Source organism: Notechis scutatus, chromosome 1 (genome assembly GCF_049901735.1).
Source record: "Notechis scutatus isolate UNSWTSFEM ecotype Mainland chromosome 1, rNotScu1.2, whole genome shotgun sequence".
In the NCBI taxonomy this organism is placed as follows: domain Eukaryota; kingdom Metazoa; phylum Chordata; class Lepidosauria; order Squamata; family Elapidae; genus Notechis; species Notechis scutatus.
Window position 1 is genome coordinate 86,650,161 of NC_142009.1, and position 21,447 is coordinate 86,671,607.

Consider the following 21,447-nt stretch of genomic DNA (forward strand, 5'->3'; position numbering starts at 1 on the left):
TATATATATATATATATATATATAAATTAATAGAGAAACAGCTTGATAGAGTGAATATCCAAACAGCCAAATTAAGAACGCCTGAAAGGCCAAGATAATAAAGAGAGGCCTTCAACAGCTTCCCTGCACAGGCGGACATGGGCCTGGGTGCTCGCTGTTGTGCCGCTGGGTAAGGCTGTGAGGGTTAAGCCAACAATAATACATGGATGGCCTTGAATCTAAGAAGAAAATGAGGTGTAATAATTCCTTAGGTTATCAGAAGGAAAAACCTCTGATCAGGAAGGAAAACTACCTCACACAGCTCGAGTTATAAATAGCGCGGCCATGCAGGTTTTTTTTTTAAAAGTAAAGGCAAAAACAATGACCATTATTTTTGGCGTGCGCGCACTTCCCAGCAACAAACTCCCACCGCATGGGGAAATGCCTCCGATGGCTTCTCCTTGTGGCTAAAAGGAACAGCGGGGGAAGGGGTGGAAATAATTCTTACTGCTTTCCACACCAAGACGGCGTTCTGGGGGGAAAACTCAACGATACGACTCAGATGAGAGCGAAAATGCCCACGCCGCTATTGCCGATATAGAGAAAGGCAATGCGGAATCACAATGGCAGGGGGTAGAACAAGCAGATGGGGGGGCTCGGAGCAATGCCAAAGCCGCCTGCCGCTTCAGGCGCAAAAAAGCGCTGCCCGAAAATGCAAATGATCTCCGGCGACCAGATGGAGAGAGCTAACATCGGGAGATCGTAAAGTGATTTGGAGGCTAAAAGCCTGAAAAAACGAACTGGACTATATCCAAACCTGCTGAGTAATACTCCTGTTTCGGCCAAGGAAGAACAAAAAGCACTGCCTATCCACAACGAGGCTGAGCCAAAACTGGGGAACGCTGGGGAGGAGTCCCCTGGAGGAGGAGGAGCGTTCCACAAATTAAGCCCAGCCTAGACATGCAGAGACTGAAGCACCTCCCACTACTGGATGCTCTGAACAGCTCATGGGAGAAAATGTGAAAAAGTGAGGAAATCTTCCATGTATACCACTTGAGGTCTGAAAGAAAAAGTGTTTATTAATGTGATTATAAATGAAATAACCTACTGCAATGAATGCATTCAAAATGCTTCTAGTGATAAGGATTTCTTAATTGTGATGTATTCCATTATGGATTGTTCATGCTATAATAAAGTTGTGGAGTCCTTGGTAGAACAGAACATCTCTACAACAAATTCCAATAAAATGGACACCCATGCAACTTAATAAAAAGTACCTGACCACTCAACCCACTATAGCACAAGCAACACAAGCTATGAAAATGATAACATTACTACACATCAAAACAGGGAAAACCAGGAAAACCAGACTATTACAACCACATGGTATCACCATAGCACACAAACCAAACTAAGATTCTTTTAAAACAAGTAAAATGAAATACCCAATAGCTCAAGAAGCAAAAAAAAGGACTCTTCTATAACGTATAGTGTAAAGGTTGTAACAGTCTCTATGTAGGACAGACAGACAGACAAACAGAACACATCCATGAACACCAAATGGCAATCAGAATAGTCACATAGAGATAAACCATAGTTAAAAGAGACAATAAAAAAGTTAAGGAAACAAAAAAGACCAGAACACATCATCTTCAGTAATCAACACCTAGATAAGCAGGGGTTAACATCAGACAAACAATCAAGTAAAAAACAATAGTCCAATCACAGAACTTCCAAGGAGAAAACCACACCCCACTAACACAGGCTGGGCAATCTACTGGATATAACACAGAGCAAACACCACACTGCTATTACTAATAATTGTTACCTACCGTAGTTGTAATGAAAGGTAATGAAATACAGTATATGTAAGCAAATAACCAAGCTCAGAGAGCACCAAGGACTCTACAGTTCAGCCCTGAGCGACCTATATTCTCTTCTATTGGTATAATGAAATTTTCTATTATATGACCTAAATCTTATGCAATGTTTAGACATCACAGAAAACTATCTAGGATCACTGAGATTATATATTAACCCCATGGGTCCATGGCCATCAAAGAACAATGGATAATATAATTTAGTCAGAGAACAGTCTTGTAGAATTTTTCTTATTCTTTAGAGTCTTTGATAGCCACAATGTCTTCCCTATTTCATCCATAAGAAAGAGCAAATGTTAATAGAATCTGTACCAAGTAGATCAAGCATTCATTCTAAATATATAGCCCCATATCAATTTCTGAGACTAAATTTAAATGATTCAGAGATCTCTAGCACCAGTTTTATAACAAGGGAATGATTCCTTTCAGTTATAGTAATTATGAAGACATTAAAAACTGAAGAATGCAATATGAGTACTATTTTGGTTTTGGTATATATATGTTATATAATACTCTAAATACGTTTTGAAAAGAAGTATAGTTTTTTATTTAAATGACCAGATTAATGAATAAAAGAACTTTTAATAGCCAGGCTAAATTTATGTTAATCAGTCCTTTTTCCATCACTAGCAAGTGCCTAATTTACCCTAATATCCAGCTGTTAGTACACACCAGTTTTTCTTAACAATGAGAAGTCTGTCTGAAGAATCCTTTCTGTAATTAAGACATTCAACAGAAAGCTATTGATTTAACAAGAATGCTCCTAGCAATTTTTTTTAATTTTGTGACAAGTATTCTTTATTTCATGTTAAAAAATTTAAAAAATCTTCCTTCAGCTTAAAGAAATGCATGATTGGTTATGTGAATCATGTACTAATGTAACTATCTATTACTATATTCAGACTTTAAAGATAATGTAAACTGGGTATACTTGCTTTTTGAGCAGTGTTCTATAGATTCAGATAAAGATTGCAGAATAAATCCCTTGAATTAAATACCATCCCAACAGTGCAGCATGGTGGTGGTGGCAGCATCATGCTGTGGGGTTGTTTTGCATCAGTAGATACTGGGAGACTGGCCAGGGATGAGGGAAAGCTGAATGAAGGAAAGTACAGGGATATCCTCAATGAAAACCTGTTCCACAGCACTCAGGACCTCAGAGTGGGCCAAAGGTTCACTTTCCAACATGACAATGATCCTAAGCACACAGCTAAGACAACACAGGAGTGGTTTAGGGACAACCCTGTGAATGTCCTAGAGTGGCCCAGCCGAAGCCCTCTATTGAACATCTCTGGAGGGACTTGAAAATGGCTTTAAACCAACAGTCACCACCAAACCTGACTGAGCTTGAGAGGATTTGCAGAATGGCAGAAAATCCCCCAATCCAGGTGTGTAAAGCTTGTCATGTCATACCCAAAAAACCTCAAGGCTATAATTGCTGCCCAAGATGCTTCAACAAGGTTTTGAGTGAAGGGCCTGAATGCTTATGCCAATGTGATATTTCAGGGTTTTCTTTTTTAAAATTTTACAGACATTTGTAAAATTCTGTTTTTACTTTGCCATTATGGGGAACTGAGTATAGATTAATGATTAAAAAAAATGAATTTCAACAACTGTAGAGTCAGGCTGAAGCATAACAAAGCTGACAAATGTGAAGGAGGGCTGAATACTTTTTGAATGCACTGTACATTATCTTCTACTACTCCATGCTTCAGTATTGTTTTCTGCATGAGAAAAAGTAATACTTCTTGCTTTCTTTGAATTTCTCAAAATCTTCATTGCTAAGAAAATAAACAAAAGCAAAAAATGATTCCTCATACATAAGTGTTTTATGCGCAGACTCCTGCTATATCAGGATTATACATCCAACTTCCAATGAAGATTTGTTTCTGAATTAGCAGTTGAATCAAAATATGCAAAAAACCTATACCCCATTTAGTTGGAGAAATGTTGTTCAGCTAAAAATATTATTTCCATTTAAAATGTGAGAAAATAGTTAAGTAGCAACAAAATTAAAAAGTCGTCAGATATAACAATGCAATTTACTCTTGAAATGAGAAAAAGCATAAGTTGCAATAGACAAGAGCATAATAATTTTACTACATAATTCCTTGATTTCCTACTTTACTTTCAGCCCCACATAGTTCTTAGCATATTTATGGAAACTCATAACTTACAATTTTCATTTTGATTTCTTACAGATTCTTGATTTTGGCACCCTAAATGTTAGCGTATATATAAATGAATTAAACAAGCTTCACATCAAAGACATCTCTAAAATGTGTTTTTATGCTCTCTGTTTGCCAAATGTTTGTGATGCCATTGAATTCAGTTCTAAATTTTCTACAGTTCACAATAATAGAAGCTGTGTTTAAAAATACAATTTAAGTCTTACCAAACAGATGTCCACCTATGTTGATGTTTAGTCAACAATATGATTGCTTAGTAAAAACCAGTGATGCGGTTTTAGAAGATTAATACACCAACATTTTACATAAGATTTAGGATCTTTCCTAAATAAAATATAACATATGAATTGTTTATTTGGGATCTGCTCAAGAAATACTTTATTTGGGATAGTCTACTTTTTCACCCTATAGTTAACTCACACTGTACTGTTAATAAGAAACTATCCCTCTTTTGCCAAATAATATGACTAACAAGATTGGAGTTCCTTGGAAACATATTTCAGACCATTTAGTCACTTTATTTTTTGGGGGGAAATTAACCAGTATTCATCATTAACTTGAAACAAAAGAATGAATCCTTAATCTCACTAAAGGGAAAGCTTCTCTTTCTTCATTTTTACTGCTATGTGTTTAATGATAAAATAAATAAATGTAGATATAATAATCTAAATTCTGAAATAAATTTTAATTTCAATATATTTTGCTGTAAAGTTTCTCAATTCTGTAATATACCTTAATGTGTTATTAAGCACCAAATGTTGCTTCCATCCATTTGAAATCTATTAATCATCTGATTGTTACAGATCTGATACCAAAAGTTCTATTTGCTTTTCTTCACATTGCCACTTGTCTACTTGATTTCAACAATAATATTAAATGAGTTTCATTCAATGTAGAAGCATCATTTATACGCTATGTGAGTTTGCTGGAAGATTTCTACTTTCATTCCTCAATTCTGAGGTGCACAACATTAGGAAAACAACAAAAAATGAAGAGTATTGATATATATTCATTTGGATTTCTCTTTATAAAAGCACTGATTTATTCATTATGGGTGTGTCCTCCCATGAACTAATATAGTCTGAAGAGAGAGCAGGCATTCAAGTACTTCAAATATAAAAATATTTTTCAGTTGGAGAAGCCAACTTTTAAAATGGGTGTAGCAAACTCTTTTTTCTTACTTGGTTTGTAATCCAAAGTATGCTTTCCCTTAGAAATGTATTCACAAAATTACAACTTTATGGCGTTATCTTTTATAAAGGAAACAAACCTAAATATAGATTTTCCTGCAACAGCTCCTTCACCCCAGCTATAGGGCAGTCAGCTTTGGAGGCATCAATGCTACCTTATGAAAATATTTCTGCAATGCCAAAAAGGAGAAGAGCAAAGAAAAGAGGAGAAGAAAGGAGAGGAAGAAATCTCAAAAAGTAATAGTCATCTCTAGAGGGATGATTTCAGTTGTTTTTACATAGCTGTGAAAAGCATGGGATGTGCTCAGAATCACAAAGGAAATTGTTTGGTTCCAGTTCAATTCCAAGTATGTGAGATGTGCTGCAAGCCAAAAAGAAATTAACCTGCTGACAAAGGCATCACAATACACGAAGGGTGCAGAGGCCACTGTATTTTAGTCGATCCTTTCAAAACCTTGGCAGGCAACTAAATTAACACATTCTGTACAATTCAGTTCACTTATTTGACAGTTTCCGAATACTGAAGTCTTTTGCTACAGATTTTTACTAGATATCTATCTCCTATTCTTTTAAGCAAAATAAGTTTACATCATTAGTTGCTACCATGGGAAAGTTCTGCAGCTCCTTTCTTTATAAAATACCATGTCTTAAAGACCAAGAAAAGCATATTTTTTAATACTACAGATACACTTTCAGGATTGCAACAATAAGAGGATATTAATTCACACTTGTTTCTTCACTTTTAGGAACAGCAACCTTACATTGTAATAAGCAGATGTTGAATACAGTATTATTTTACATAATTTACAGGCTCAGGAACTAAATTTTACATGATACATAATATTGTAAAAGTAAACTTTACATATTAACATCACACAGCTGAAGCTCAGTCATTGTTCTGCATTGAATCAAATTCAAAGACATGCAAAAATGCCTATTATACCTACTCTATAAGATCTGAGTAGAGACAAAAATCCAGTCTGGATTGTAGCCTGAGAAAAGACTGGTGTATTTTAAAGAATGAATTTACTAAACTTGATTCCTGGAGAATTGTCATAAACTGAGTTTATATTAAATCTTAATATGAGGCATGATTTGTTTTGCTTTTGGCTTAGTGCACCCAATCTGCACACTCTCAAATATATGAACTCCCAGAAACCTCAAATATGTCCATGGCATTGTTATAATCAATTCTTTGTCTTTTAGTACCTGAAATCCCCAATCATGGGAGACAAACTTATAATGAAAAGGTGAAATGTTTCTAAACCCAGTAATATTTAAACATCTTACTTTTACCTTTGTCTGGTTCAGGATGGTGTACATACCTAATTATCGCACCTATTTTCCCGCAACAAAAACTTTAGGGCTGAGAGAGTGAGTAGATCAAAGTCATGCAGCCAACTTTCATGCCAAAGGGAGGACTAGAACTCATGGACTCTCAATTTCGTACGCAGCACTTTAACCACTACAAAAAATGGCTCCCATGAGAGAACTAGTCAAATACAATTCATTAGTATCAGTGATGGAATTCAATTTTTTTTACTACCAGTTCTGTGGGCGTGGCTTGGTGGGCGTAGCAGGGGAAGGATACTGTAAAATCTCCAGTCAGAGGTGGTATTTGCCAGTTCTCTGACCTACTCTAAATTTCCACTACCAGTTCTCCAGAACTGATCAGAACCTGCTGAATACCACCTCTGATTAGTATGTCTTTCTGCTAGGTTGAAAAAGTACTAGTAATACAAAAGTATGCTAATCATTTGAGAAGAAAAATACTGCAGTTCCTCGTTTCTTGCACATTTCTCCAAACAATTCAAACTGCCGAGTCATGTTTAAGAAATACTATGTATATTTGCTTAGAACTCTAACATGTGACTGAACTTCTATAGAAAACACATGTTTCTGCAGAGAAACTAAATTGATAACTCATTAGCATTTACAATAACTCAGTCTCTAAAGACCCATAAGATGTCTTGGCAGTGACTTCTGTACATGCCTGCACAGCATAAAATAAATTGTTAATACAGTCTCATGGACATCTGCAGGAGCATGGAATGGGTTTTTGTTTGCTACATTTAGGATTTATCTGGAATGCAAAAGAAAGAACCAGTAGGAGGAAAAAAAAATCAATCCTTACTATCAAGTCATCAACTTCTGTAAAAGCCTGTAATGTACTTATTACACCAATGGGAATTCTGAATACCCTACGCATGGACAGTTGTCTGTATAAAGAGTAGTAGTTCACACTAATAAAAACTACAGTGATTCTGATAAGCAGGAGCTCTCCTTCCAAAATTCATTCTTGAGTTGAGGTAACAGAATGTGTTGATTTCTGTCACGAAGGAAGGGAGTCTTTCAAAATTTAGTTACATTCACAGTCAACTGAATTGTCTGCATTTACACCATAAAACTGGGAAGCAGATAACAGTTTGATTTATGCAAAAATTACCATCTCACAAATTTGCCAATCACAGTTGTTTGATAAGTAAAAGGTAGTTACTTGTATTATGGTACTGTGAAATAACAGACACATGCCTAAATTGAAGACAGTATGTACAATATATACATATTGATAAAAAGTTAGTTAAAACATGGTGTGTGTGTGTGTGTGTATCTCAAGGTCTCTTACTTGAAAACACAGAACAACACCATCCACACCTGCTTTCTTTTATATTTTGGATAGAGATTTGGAGAACGAATTTGCACAAAGAGATTGAACAGGTCTTATGACATTCAGATCCACTGAAATGTGATTCCCAATGTTATTTTGGGAATTTAGAAATGCTCAGACCAGCCTGGACAGTTCAGAAACAAACAATAATTACTTAACAGGCTATTTCTTTCTGCTTTTCCTGTTTTTGTTTAGTTTGTCAAACCACAGAAGTATTCATTACTGCAGTCTACATCAGGAAACTTCTAGCTCTCTTTCACTATATACATAAACTATGTAACTGACTGTGTCTTTTGAAGACAAATGATTTTCCAATATACAGAAATATACAGGGATTAATGAACTGTAATGTTTGGGGACTTCTGGTTTAGACATTTCTACCATACGAGCTCAAGCTCAAGTTTTCACCATCATGGTGCACCAAAAATGCGGGCATTATAGAAATTATTTATATGTCTCACTTTGTAGAAAAAACTTGAGTATCTACAAAAAGGTTTAAGAATTAAAAACTGAGGGAACCAAAAGGTGGAAACTTATTACAGTGTCTGTTACAAACAGAGGAAATGTTTCAGTCCACTCTTTGATTATGAATATATGATTTCTAACATGTCATCTCAAGTTCTTCATTCCGCTGGTGCCTCAGTCCATTTTGTTGCATTCTCATATTTCTATATTTTATCTATGAGGAAATAAAATGCAGACAGGAAAACATACAAGTGGCCATTAGACTTCTTCCCTGGTATTAGCTTTCATCTCTGGGTGCCAGTATAGTGCAATTAGGTGTTTGATTTACAAAGGTTCACATCTCAATTTCATCATGGAGCACTTTCAATTGGCCCTTTCCTAAACACATAAAGCTCTTCCTATGGGAATAAAATACAGAGAAATCCCTATGACATTCTCTTGAGCTCCCAAGACTATGCAACTATGCAACAATAGGTTTCACAGATTTTCCCAGCACATATATTCCATGAACTACAGTGAATCTATTTATTACAATGTAAAAATTACTTAATATTTAAGGTTTGGACTTAAACCGCTGATTAAAAAATAAACATTCCCTAAAGATTTATTGTACTCACACTGTTTATTACTATGGATTCTTTCAACTGCCAACAAATTGGGGGGGAAATATATGACTGGTAATATACAATGATATAATAAAATTGATAGTTTATTTTGTCAATGTTTTGTTATCTTTAGCAACACAAATTTTTTGCTTCTTTCTGTTTTGTACATTATATAAGCCCAACATTTCCACTGCTAAGCTAGACACTTAAATGAGTTTTACCCCATTTTATGACCCTTCTTGCCACAGTTGTTAAGGGAATCACTGCATTTCTCAAGTTAGTAACATGGTTGTTAAGTGAATCTGGCTTTATTGACTTTGCTTGTAAGAAGGTTATAACCCTAAGACACTGCAACCATCATAAATACTAACATTTTAATGAAAACTGCCTGTAGAGCATTCTATCTGTGTTCTGCAAAAATAAATAAAATGTCAAGGGACAACAAATGTTTTTGAAAGCAAAGCTATGGCTTTCTGACCTTCAGTGAATTGTGATTGTTGTCTAGCATTTTTTCACAGCTACAACCGTCTTTTGGAATATTTTGAGTAAGGTAGTGATAACAATCCAGTTTCTAAATACTGCCATAAAAAGGCTGGAATACGAAAAGATATGACAAATGTTGAATGTTTTCTTATGATGCTTTCCCCTTCCCCATATCAAACCAGATAATCAATATCCATGCCCAGTCTTGCCCAACAGATTTCTCCCTTGCTAGCAAAAAAACTTTTTTTCTTGTGACAAGAGGAGAACGGTATCTGAGAGGTGTGAAAGGAAGTGGTTCATCTGAGAGAAAAAAAAGGAAAGAAGACCTGGAAAAAAAGAGGAAGCCAGACTTCTACAAAGATGTAAGCATGAGAAAAAACTACCGTGTTTCTCATATAATAAGGCTGGGTCTTATTTTTTTTTGAGCCCCGAAAAAATGGCTAGGCCGTCTTTTCAGGGGTGACTTAATTCCCCCCCTTGCATCTTCGGGCGGGCGGGCGACGGCTTGGATGTTGACCTAGGCGTTGGTGGGGCACTTCGTATCAGGGTCAACGCAGGCAGCACCATATCCGGGTGTGCAACAAAAGTACTTCCTAACGGCAAGCCCCCCCACCATTCCCCCCCATTTTGCATGTTTTAATATAGGCCTTAATTTGGGGGGAGGGGCTTAATTTCATTTCATGCCTATAAAACATGCTGGGACTTCCTATTGGGGGAGGCCGTATTGTTGGAGAAACAGGGTAGAAACAGCTGGACTCTGAACTGACTGCAGCAAGATATGAGCATAACAAATAAATTTGTCTCAAGGACTTGTTCTTCTTCTTCCTCCTTGTGTCAGAAGTTTGTTGGCTTTTGTGCTAACTCAGATTTTGTATATTTCATGCCATTCCAGCTATCTGAGCCCAGGTCCTGATCACAGTCTTTCCACGGTGTTCTATGACAGATGAATGTTGCAGACCTTGTTTGTGTTTTTAGGGGTACTAAATGATTTATTCCATTATAATTATTTGGGCGTTAGGCTATCCAAGCTTAAAAAAACCATTTTTCTTTAAAAAAAAATTTTTAAACCCGTTTCTGTTCTCATCTCCTGAAAAGGAGGCAAGGCTATTGTTCTCTGGTCATGTGCCTCAAAGCTGCTAGGACTGTGAGGTTCTGCTACAGAATTGTTTTTCTTTTTTCATCCATGTTGTATTATGCCCACCTTAAAAGGAAATTATCTAGGCTGTAAAAGTTCCATACATTCTTGCAGGATCCTGACCAAGATATTTCATTTTCACCCAAATATTCCAGGCATCGTGGACTTCCAAAGGGAATTCAGTCTTTGCATGATGTGTCCAAAATATGATACAATATAGTCATTAAGCCATGCAGAAAGCAAGTGCATCCACAGGGCACAGATTGTTGAAATCCTTTCAGGCATGGCAACCTTCCCCATCAAGTGAAGAAATCAATGCTGTTTATAAGTTCCGATACATCTTACCATCAGCTAGATCAATTATTTTATTTATTTACATTTGGCATCCTTCTATCTACTCCTTTAAAACCACAGTGATTCTTTTTGCAGCACCACATAGCAACTTCCTTTTCTAGAAACATAAAGAAAATCTCTGTGATTTTTCAATTCTAGGATGATACTATTCTCTCCTAATCAGGGGTGGGATTCAAATTTTTAACAACTGGTTCTGTGGGTGTGGCTTAGGTGGTGGACGTGACTTGGTGCTCATGTAACTGGGTGGGCTTGGTGCTCATGTTATTGGCTGGGTGTGGCCAATTCAATATCACTCACATCGAGGCATGCATCTCCTCGCCTGGCCTCTCATGATTGTGGGGATGCTGCAACAGTCGTAAGTGTGAAAAATGGTCATAAGTCATTTTTTTCAGTGCCATTGTAACTTTGAATGGTCACTCCACACAAACAAAGTACCAGCAAAGGAGGGGAAAAAAACTCCAGAGACGTTCCTGAGACAGGAAGTCTAGTCCTGCCAAGAATGTAATAAGGGTTAACGGAAAGGTAGCTTCTGTAAGCAACACCAGATTGTTTCCTTCCTGTCTTCCTTACAGGATAAGGCCAGTAATTTCTTCTAACAACCAGTTCTCTGAACTGCTTAGAATGGGCGTTAGTAGAAGTTACCGTGAACGCCCTTTCTATCTATGCTGCGAGAGAGCCCAGGACGGGTTGACACCTTCCTATGATGTCACAGCTGAGTCTGTACTAAGATATAAAAGCCAGCCCACGGGACAGACCCCAGCTTTGGCGAAGATACTTGACAGACTGAAAGGTGTCAAAATAAATAAATACAGAAATATGTCTTACCCTCTCCGGATGAATCAAGGGAGGGGCTGGGCTCTCTCGCAGCATAGATAGAAAGGGCATTCACGGTAACTTCTACCAACGCCCATTCTCCTCCATGCTGCATCGAGAGCCCAGGATGGGACATACCAAAGCTTGCATGTCCATGGGTGGGTCCTCGTCTGGCTCATCACACCAACTGTGGAACCACTCGTTGAAGCACCCGTCTGCCGAAGGCTGCAGTCGCCGAGGCAAAAACATCCAGACGGTAGTGTCTGATGAAAGAAGACAGGGATGTCCACATGGCCGCATGACAAATCTCCTCCAAGGATGCTTGGGTCGCCCAGGCAGAAGTGGCCGCGCTTCTGGTAGAGTGTGCCGTCAGACCTCGGGGAACCGGAAGGGCCGCAGCTTTGTAGGCTTGCTCAATGCAAGACCTGACCCACCTGCTAATAGTAGGAGAAGAGGCCTTGTGCCCCAAGTGAGAAGGGAAAAAGGAAACAAACATGGCTTCCGACTTCCTGAAGGAGGAAGTGCTCTTAATGTATATTCTAAGAGCCCTTCTTACGTCTAGCGTGTGCCACTGCCGCTCTAAGTCATGGTGCGGGGTCCAGACGAAGAACAACCCTATCATCATGAAAGGAACAAAGGTCCTGTCTGATGGAAAGAGCAGAAAGCTCGGAAACCCTCCTGGCAGAAGTGATGGCAACAAGGAACACTACCTTCAGAGTCAGGAAACGGAGAGACACTGTTCTAAGGGGTTCAAAGGGGAGCTTTGTAAGGGCATTAAGGACCAAATGAAGGTCCCAGGAAGGATACCTGTGAACCACTGGAGGGTGCAGGTTGGAAGCCCCTTTCAAAAACCTCCTGACTGAAGTGTGATGGGATAAGGAAGGAAGCGAACCCCATGAAAGGACTGAGGAGAGGGCCGCAACCTGCCTGGGTAAAGTGTTGGGGGCCAAACCTTTCTCCAGCCCATGCTGAAAGAAGCTAAGAACTTCTGCCAACTGGGCTGAAGCAGGAGAAAGACCCTCCCTGAGGCACCATTGGGAAAAAGCCTTCCAGGTGGCATCATAGATGCACCTTGTAGAAGGTTTGCAAGAAGCCAGGATAGTGAGGATGACCCTTTCTGGAAGATCAGCCTCCTCTAGCCACTGCCGCTCAAGTGCCACACGGTCAGCTTGAACCACTGGGGCTCTGGGTGGAACAGGGCCCCCTGGTGAAGGGAGATTAGATGGGCAGGGATCCTCCAAGGAGAAGCCACCGATAGGTTGACCAGGTCCGCAAACCAGGGCCTCCTTGGCCAATAGGGTGCCAGGAGGAGCTCCACACGTTCCTCCAACCTCTTCCGAATTACTGCCGTAATGATGGGAAGCGGGGGAGAGGCGTAGAGGAGACCCCCTTGGACCATCTGCACCGAAGAGCATTGGTCCCCTCCGCTCCCTGGCAAGGAAACCTGGTGAAGAATCTGGTGACTTGGGCGTTTTGAGGAGTGGAGAAAAGATCCACCTCCGGTGTTCCGAATCTGAGGGAAAGATCCCTGAATAGAGATGGAGGAATGGACCATTCTGCCTGGTCGACTGGGCTCCTGCTGAGCCGGTCGGCCTGGGAGTTGTCCACCTCGGAGATGTGGTCCACCGAGATCGATAACAGGTGTTTCTCTGCCCATAACCCCAGCCGTAGAGCCACTCTCATGAGGGCTTTGGACCTCATCCCCCCTTGCCAGTTGACATGAGCCTTTGCGGCCATGTTGTCTGTAAGGACTAGAACATGAGAGCCGGTCACTGAGTGCCTGAAATGCTTGAGAGCCAGAAAAATGGCTCCGAGCTCTAGCCAATTTATGGGAAGGATCTGTTCCGATCTGGACCAAACGCCCCGAGCTATCTGGCCCTGCATATGGGAACCCCAACCCAGGAGGCTGGCATTGGTGGTTATCACTAGCCTGTCTGGGTCCCTGAACAGGAGTCCCCTCCAGATAGATGGGGAATGCCACCAATTGAGAGATCTTCGGATTTGTGGCAGGAGTGGGACCTTGATGAGTGGCTGGTTCCTGCTCGTTGGTAGGGAAGCAGGAACCATTGGAGGGCTCAGGAGTGGAGCCGAGCCCACGGGACGATGCCAATACAGGAAACCATCTTCCCCAGAAGTTTGGACAGCAGCGACAGGGGGACAATTTGATGTTGCTGGATCTGGCTGATGATCTCTGCAAGGCTCTTTCCACGAGCTGGGGACAGGAAAACCTGGCACGACATGGTATCGATGAATGCTCCCAAGTGTTGCAATTTGGTTTTAGGAGAGAGCTGGCTCTTTTTAGTGTTGATGGAAAATCCGTGGCTCTGGAGACATGACAGGGTAATTTGCAGATCCCGATGGGCTGCAAGGATGGAAGAGGAAAGAATCAAAATGTCACCCAAGTAGCATTGGATCCTCACTGGAATAGAACGCAGAGATGCCACCAATGCTGCCAGAACCTTTGTGAAGACCCTTGGAGCCGATGAGAGGCCGAAGGGAAGTGCTCAATACTGATAATGGGTATTCTGATAACAGAAACGGAGAAACTGGCGATGATGAGGCCAAAGTGGGATGTGGAGGTAAGCCTCAGTTAAATCAATGGAAGAGAGGAGGTCGCCCTCCTGAACGCTCTCTAAAATCCCCCGTTAAGACGGGGGAACAGGTTGAATAGTCCTGATTTCAAGAAGGTGCTGAATGGCCTGATTCATGAGGGCTTGCCTGGGAATGTCCCAAGACACAGGACAGATAAAATTTTTTTGGGTGGGGTGGGGTTAGGAAGTCCAATTGTAACCCTGACCTAATAGTGCTGAGCACCCAGGCGTCCGTCATGACGCCTCCCATTTGGAGGCAAAGAAGGCTAGGCGACCTCCAATGGGTGGGGAGAACGAGGGATTACTTAGAGCGACGGAAGGAACGACCCCCTCCCCCGAAAGGGCCGTTTACCAGTAGAAGGTTGTTGCCTGCCAGATGTTTCCGCTCGTTGCTCTTGGCATTGGGAGTATGACCTGTGAGAGTGGGGGAAGCAAGATGAGGTCTCCGCTCGGAAGGCAGGAGGGCGATAAGGAGCAGGGCGATAGTCGGCTTTCTTCCCAGAGGAAGAGAGAATTTTACGTTTATCTCTGGTTTCGATGAGATAAGGTTCCAGAGCATCGCCAAAAAGCTTATCACCTGCGAAAGGAACTGAAGCCAGCTTCCATTTTCGGCGTGACTCTGCCTGCCAATTTCGGAGCCATAAAAGTCTTCTTGCTGCTACAGAAGATGCCATGGCCTTGGATGCAAATTTGGTGGAATTGAGAGTGGCATCCGCAGTGAATTCTGCCGCAAATCTAAGCTATTTTATTATTAAGGTCTTGGTGAGACCGAAGGTCAGAAGCAGGCAATCTATTCTGGAGTTGGCGCAGCCACCATATGGATGCCCTGGTGAAGAAGGATGCTGCTGTTGAAGCCCGAACAGCCCAAGCAGCAGCCTGGTGATTGCACTTGAGGGTCTGTTCGGAACGTTTATCATCCGGTTTCAGGATATCTTCTGGCTCCGTGGGAGTGCCAGAAGATGAGAACGAGGCCAGAACCGGAATGTCAACAGAAGGCACTGCCAGGGCATTGTCCAGAGCTGCGCTGACATTGTAGAAACGCTTATCTAGAGAAGATGGGCGAGGACCTGCTGAAGGAGAAGCACACTGTTCCTTGACCATGTCCAGGAACAAAATGGGAGAAGGCAAAACCTCTGCATGCACTACAGGCTTGGAGAAGAGCGAATCCCCTTGGCTAGAGGGATTTCCTTGTGGCTCGGGAGCCACTTCCTCTGGCGACAGCTTGGCAGTGACCAAGGCCTCGCTGAGTAATGGTCTGAAGAGAGTAGGTTTGAAGACCAATGGAGATGTCTGCTCTGGGCGAGAATCCTCTTCCTCTGAAAGATTTTGGTCAAAAATCTCACCCTCTTCACACTCTGAATGAGAGGAGTAACTGTGTTCAGATGGTGAAGGCCTTCCTTCCTCATCAACATCCTCCCATTCTGGTAGAGAAGAATGGACCCTGAAGTCCTGAGGCCTGTGTAAATCAGGATGATGAGGCAAGGAACTCATAGATTGAGAAGGGAGGGCCTGAACCCTTTCCAGAGGTTGAAGAATTTGCTTGAAGCCTTCAGCCAATCCCTGCCGAATGGCTGATGAGACTACATCTTGGATATCCCTTGGTCTATGCTCAAAGGTAGAGGCAGAAGGCCGAAGGCCCGCTGCTGTGGGAGTGAAGGTGGCTTCAGGCCTAGATTGAGGAGAGGTTCGAGGCCTGGAGGGAGGGGGAGGAGCATAGGGCACAGAAGCCTGTTGGAAGTAAGGCCCAGATCTGCTTAAATCCTGAGGATCTGACTGTACAGCAAGAGCCTCAGGAGACCAGGATGGAGGATGGAAAGGCTCATAGATAACTTCTCCTCCCCTGGGAGGGCTTGGTTGGGGCCCACGAGTATCACCTGAAACATGCTGTAGTTGCACTCCCTTCTGTTGAATAGTTCTGTTGAACTGCCTCTCTAGAGCTACATGTCTGCGCTTCTCTGCCCTCAATTCAGCCTGAGTTGCCTTCTTAGGGGCTAGAGCCTTAGCTTTGATTTTAGCAGCCACCTCCCTCTGGACTGATTGGGTGCGTTGCCTACGTCTTTTTCTCCTATTGGGCTTAAGAGACTGTTCCACTGGGGGGGAAAGCTCTGCCAGAGCCTTAACTTGCTCCATTTGTAAAATAAAGGCTCTTGCGTTGGAAAGAAGCTGTTTAGAAATTTTTCTATTAAGCCCCTTAGGGTATAAATGCCCCCCGGGCTTACAAAATGGCCGCTCACCTCGTGGTGGAAGGCTTGAATCCAAGATGGCCGCTGACTACAGGAAAACAGGCTCCAAGATTGAAGAATCGCTCCTTAGGCTATACAGAGCCCCGAGCGAAGTCAGCAAGGGAAAAACACAGCAACCAGCGAACAGCTGGCTTGAGCTCTTATCAGTTTGCCGATCATGTTTACGATCGCTCCAAACTGCAGGCGTGGGGGAGGTCTGCAGACGCTGCCCAGCTTGCCTGCACAGAGCTCTGTAAAGCTGCTCCCAACGTGCAGGAGAGAGAGAGAGAGAGAGAGAGAGCCCTGCTCTCCTGGAAGAGCAGCTGCCCAGATCCTTGGGAGCTGCTTGAAACGAGGAAAAACTGTACTGAAGATCGCTGGTGAGTGTTATCTAACAGAAGCTTTCAGAGACACAGCTACTGACTGAAAGGAGCTGAGTCAAAAGCTGGGGTCTCTTCCGGGGGCTGGCTTTTATATCTTAGTACAGACTCAGCTATGACATCATAGGAAGGAGGCAACCCATCCTGGGCTCTCGATGCAGCATGGAGGAGAATGTTAACAACCGGTTCTAGCGAATAGGTGCAAACTGGTAGATTCCCACCCCTGCTCCTAATACGCTGTATATCATCAACATTAAAGAGGGAAATGGAAATCTTTTCTGGTATCCATGCGCTGTAAATGAACATAATTCTACTGATTTGCCTGAAGATAACCTTTCATATGGTGAAGTAGAAAGTAGTACAAATAAACATTTTGAATTATAAATTATTTCAAAATTTATGAAAGAATTTAATTTTTCAGAGTTTATTACTGAACACTTCAGTATCTAACATGCTTACAAAAATCAAAATAAATAAAAATCCAAAAAATATCACAGTAAAATATTTGTAATCTATTGACATTAAAAGCTTTCTGTCTTAAGGAAGACTTTCATTCATACTCAGCTAATTAGTGTTTAATTCAGATAGAGCTTAGTTTAGAGTCACAAGGGGGGAGGCAAACTTCCACAATTTCTTGGCAAGCCTGAGGAATTCAGAAAAACCAGAACATCCAGAAATGTGATAATGACTTATATAATAAAGAACCCAGCATTTAAAACTGCAGAATCAATAATCTATATCACAGATGTGGCGTTCATCTGTTTGTCCCATTGAGAAAGCAAAACAAAAGTTGAGGAGCAGAGAAGGGACAAAAAGGAGAGGGAAGGGAGGAGGAAAGATTTTCGGGGGAGTTTACTTCTTGATAAAATTTATCAACCCCCTGAATCAAATGAATGTCACAGCATGTTGCTACCTGAACTTGAAAAAGCCGAACAGCATCAGACATGCTTAGTAAGTAGTTGATGGGAAACAAACAAGAAATCCTAAGAGAGTAGAAATCAAAATATTCCAGAAGAAACCAATGGCAATTGCAATGTTGTTAAAAAAGAAAAGAAAAAAAAGAAAAAAAATCACATAGACATATTATGAAGCTCACAAGGAATCAAATTCAATCTGATTAAGTTTTTGCTTAAAAAAGCAGAAAATCTTTAAATAAATGGCAATAAAATATGAGGACCTGCTTTAGCTTCTCCTTTTAAGCTGGTTTTCATTCCTCTGATTTAGTCAGTTTCTCTTGTCAGGCTGACTGACAACTTAAGAGTTCATGGTCAATTTTGGTTATTTTTCTCCTCTTCCTTTCATTAATCTTACTACTAACTGCAGCATGATTCAAATCCTTAGAAACAAAGAAAGCTTTATTGCTGCAATTTTATTACCTTATAAAACATCTAAGCTATTTTACAATAATGTTTGCATCTTGAGGATCAAGTCTCTATCTTCTTCCTTCATCACTAAAAGGTATAAGAATTCTTAAAGCTGTTCAAGTATTAGATGGTTACTTCAATCCTTTTTTTAGAGTGACTGCTGAGCAATAACATGTTTCTTAATTTAAGTTGATTCATTGATTATATCATGGCCTTGCATAGTGATACTCTCAAGTTTGAAATTTTTACTAATGAAATTAGCAATGCTCAAATAGTGACCCATACAAATTGCCTCAAACTCAGTGTGAAAATACTAATGAAATGTAACTTGGAAACTAAGACAAAGAAATAGCCAAGAGGAAGGAAATGTTCTTTGATGTTTTAAGTTATTATCTCATCTTATTTTCCAAGAGTCAAACAGCTGAGTCCAAATCTTCCAGCCTAATTCTTCTGTGCAATCATCCCCAACTGTAGAATCTGGGGCTAGATCAATAAATGCTTTCTTGAAGAGAAGGATTGTTAAAATGAGAAAGAAATGAGAAAAATAGGAAGGGAGACCTAATTTTCTATAACTTTTTTTTAAATTACACAATGATTAAAAATTCTAACTGTCTCAGGTACTAGCATAAGTTTTGTTAACAATTGTATTCCTATTCAGGATAAAATCACGATGATTCTTTGTGGAGCTCCAGAGCCACTGGATATACTAGCAACATGTTTGCTGGATTTTTATGAAAGGACTCTTTTAAAAAGATGAAAGAAGAAAAATAAAAGAATTACTGAGAAGGGAGAACTGGAGAAATGAAGGTGAATTCATCCTGAACAGTTTCCGAGTCCAGAAATACTGAAACTTGCCCCAAAGTTCCACAAGACTCATCCTAAACCACATAAGACTCTACAAACCCACATGTTGCAGACAACTTAAATCAGGAATCAGTTTTATCAAAAGATTTCCAGAATCCGATTACACAAGTATCTAGAACACTCAAGTAATCAGTTTTGAAAAAATCAGAAAAACAGGCATAATATTAAATGGAGAAAACCAGCTGTAATTTACTAATTAATGGCACATTGCAAGATATTCAGTATAGAAATAAAGAGCAGAAATAAACTTAGCATCTAAAATCTGCATAAGGTCCAAAATCTCCTCTTTCCTCAATGCCTCTGTTTTATTCACATAAAAATACTCCAAGCAATTAAAAAACAAACAAAAAAATGTTTCCTGCTCCTCCTACTCCTAAGATCCATCTTTCTGGCTTTTTTCAGAACTTCTGCTTGCTGAGAAGGGATGCGATTTAACACTGGTATAACAATTGGTTCCGTGAGTGTGCGCTTCACTTCACACTACAAGTGGTCAATTATTACTACCCAAGTGATGTCAATTATTAGTTTTTGAGATAAATCAAGGTCAGCTCAGGTCTATTACCTGTAGCAGAATGTTTGAAGGAAAGTTAATGCTGAGGAAGTCAGAAGGTATCTTATACTTACTCCAGAATCTGATGGTTCTGTAGAAACAGATAGCTGCTAAATTTGCTGTTAAAAGGAAAATAGCTAAGACTTGTTTCCAATTTAGTGTTTTCTCTTTTTTGAATGCCCAAGTATGTTGTTATTATTAAAACAGGTGGGCTTTTACTTTATAATTACAATTTAGCGTACAAAATAAATATAGCCAACTCTGATTTTTAGTTTTTGAAGCATTATGAAGTTTTCATTTTTAGGGAAATTTAAGAACGGTTTAGGTTTTTAAATTCAAAAATACAAACACCCATGTATTGTCGTAGAAGTCAATTTCAAACTCATTAGATGGAATCACATTTTGCTAGTTTTAATCAATGTAAGAAAAAATAGAAAATCAAAGTTTTTTTTTTAAATTTGGGCAGAATACATAACCACACATATGGGCACAATTTGTTTCCAGACACATTCCAGTGCAGGTTATTCTCGAATTATGAGCACTACTGGAATTGGAATTTTGAATTATGACACTAAGTGGGGCAGTTTTTAAGCGAGTCATCCATAATTGAACATCCAGTAATTTTGGACCATTTTTAGCATGGTTGTTATGTGAATCACCATGCTTGCTAAGTGAATCAAGCAGACCTAAAGTGAATCAAGTGATTGTTAAGCAAATCCAGCCTCCCCAATTAATTTTGCTTGCTGGAAGCTGATTCTGACAGTTGCAGATTGCAACCTTGTGACTGCAAACACTGCAACCTGGATAAATGTAAGCTAGCTGCCAAGTGCCCAAAGTGCACGATGGTCCTAACTTTGAGGGTGTAAGGGTGTAAGTCATTTTTTCTGAAGCCTTCATAACTTCAAACCATCATTATACAAATGGTTGAGTTGAGATCTGTAAGACATCATTTTGTGTTAGAATTTTTTGCTTCATTGTAATATCAACAAATAAGACTTACATGTATAGACAAACTGTCATGTGAAATTTAACAGCATTGCAGTTTTGTCTTATCATAAAATGTGTAGATGTGACAATCTTTTCAAAAATACACAAATACTTTTCCAAATGTACACTGAAATTATCTTTAATCAGGATAAAATCCTATAAAATAAAAACTAAATAAAACTATTCACTAAAACATTACATATGCTTGCAAAATAATACTTTGCTAAAAAAAAATTAAGTGTATTCTACTTTTATAGCACTGCTCAGAATAAACAATCGTAAAAAAATTCTACTTGAAATCTGACACATGTCCAAAATACAATTCTTGCTCCACACGCTACATGCTTATAATCCTATCTCCCCTTAACTGAACCACCCACTGCTGAAATCTATGCCGGACAACCAAATTTCCTTGCCACCCACAGTTGTGTTTTTTTAAGAGTTATGCAAAATATTTCTTGGTCATTTAATTAATCAAGACAGAATTATCTCTTTGCCAAAAACTAAAGTAGCAACAAGCCATCAAAAGAAACTGAAAGTCTTCTTTAATTCGTATTGTTTATAAAGAAAGTACAATCCTCAGATAAATCAACATTAAAGAAGTTTTCATGGATACACAAAGAAACTTCCTGCTAACTCCTCCATTGACTTTCTATGTAGGAATCTGGTAGCAAGTGTTGGAAATGACAATCACATGTCTCTGGAAGGTGTAGTAGCATGGCAGCACT

General features: G+C 39.9%; 1 protein-coding gene and 1 pseudogene across 1 annotated transcript in view; both read right to left on the reverse strand.

Moving 5' to 3' along the window:
* UST (uronyl 2-sulfotransferase) overlaps positions 1-21,447 on the reverse strand; it is a 123,707-nt gene that overhangs the window by 87,142 nt on the left and 15,118 nt on the right. The gene's annotated exons all lie outside the window — the stretch shown is intronic.
* Positions 2,916-18,403, reverse strand: LOC148132896 (uncharacterized; annotated as a pseudogene).